The sequence below is a fragment of the Octopus bimaculoides genome, chromosome 5 (assembly GCF_001194135.2).
Source record: "Octopus bimaculoides isolate UCB-OBI-ISO-001 chromosome 5, ASM119413v2, whole genome shotgun sequence".
Lineage (NCBI taxonomy): Eukaryota > Metazoa > Mollusca > Cephalopoda > Octopoda > Octopodidae > Octopus > Octopus bimaculoides.
The window spans coordinates 104237501-104238383 of record NC_068985.1 but is presented as its reverse complement, the minus strand read 5'-3'; positions in this window follow the sequence as shown (position 1 = coordinate 104238383).

Sequence of the window (883 nt, the reverse complement as noted above, 5' to 3'; positions counted from 1 at the left end):
TGGTGGTGGTAGTGGTAGTGGTAGTGGTGGTGGTAGTAGCGGTGGTGGCGGTGGTGGTGGTGGTGGTAGTGGTGGTGGTAGTGGTGGTGGAGGTGTTCGCGATAATAGTGGTGCAGATGGTATTGAAGGACGTGATGGGACTGGGGTTGGTGATGAAGGTATTGGTGGTGATGGTGGTGATGGTGGTGGTGGTGTTACTAATGATAAATGGTTGTGATAGTAGTAGTTGCAGTAAGAGTGGTACGAATAGTAATGATGATGATGATGATGATGGTTGTGGCGTTGGCAGCGGTTGTGCAGGTACGGTTGGTGTAGTGGTGTTGAGTGCATTGGTGGTGGTAGCGGTGGTTGTGGTTGAAGCTGCGATGGTTGTAGTAGCGGCGGAGAGTGTAGGTGTAGTGGTAGTTGTGGTTGCCAATGTTGTGGTCGTGGCAGTCGAGTGTTAGAAATTGTGGTGTTGGCAAATGTGTGTGGTGAGATGACGGTTGGAATGGTGGCAGTTGCCATGATAGTACACGTGTAGCTTGCATCGGAGTAAGTAATATGTAAAATGGTGGTTGTGATAGTGGTGAAGATATTTGTGGTGATGATGATGATGATGATGATGATAATGATGGTGGTGGAGGTGGTGGTGCTGCTGCTGCTGATGTTAGTAGTGATGATGATGATGATGGTAGTGGTGTTTGTAGTGATGGTGGTGGCAGTGGTAGTAGTGTTCGTGGTGGTAGTGGTGCTTGTAGTGATGGTGGTGGTGTTAGTGGTGTCGTAGTGGTGGTGGTGTTTGTGGTGGTGTTGGTGGTAGTGGTATCGTGGTGGTGGTGTTTGTAGTGATGGTGGTGGCAGTGGTAGTAGTGTTCGTGGTGGTAGTGGTGCTTGTAGTGAT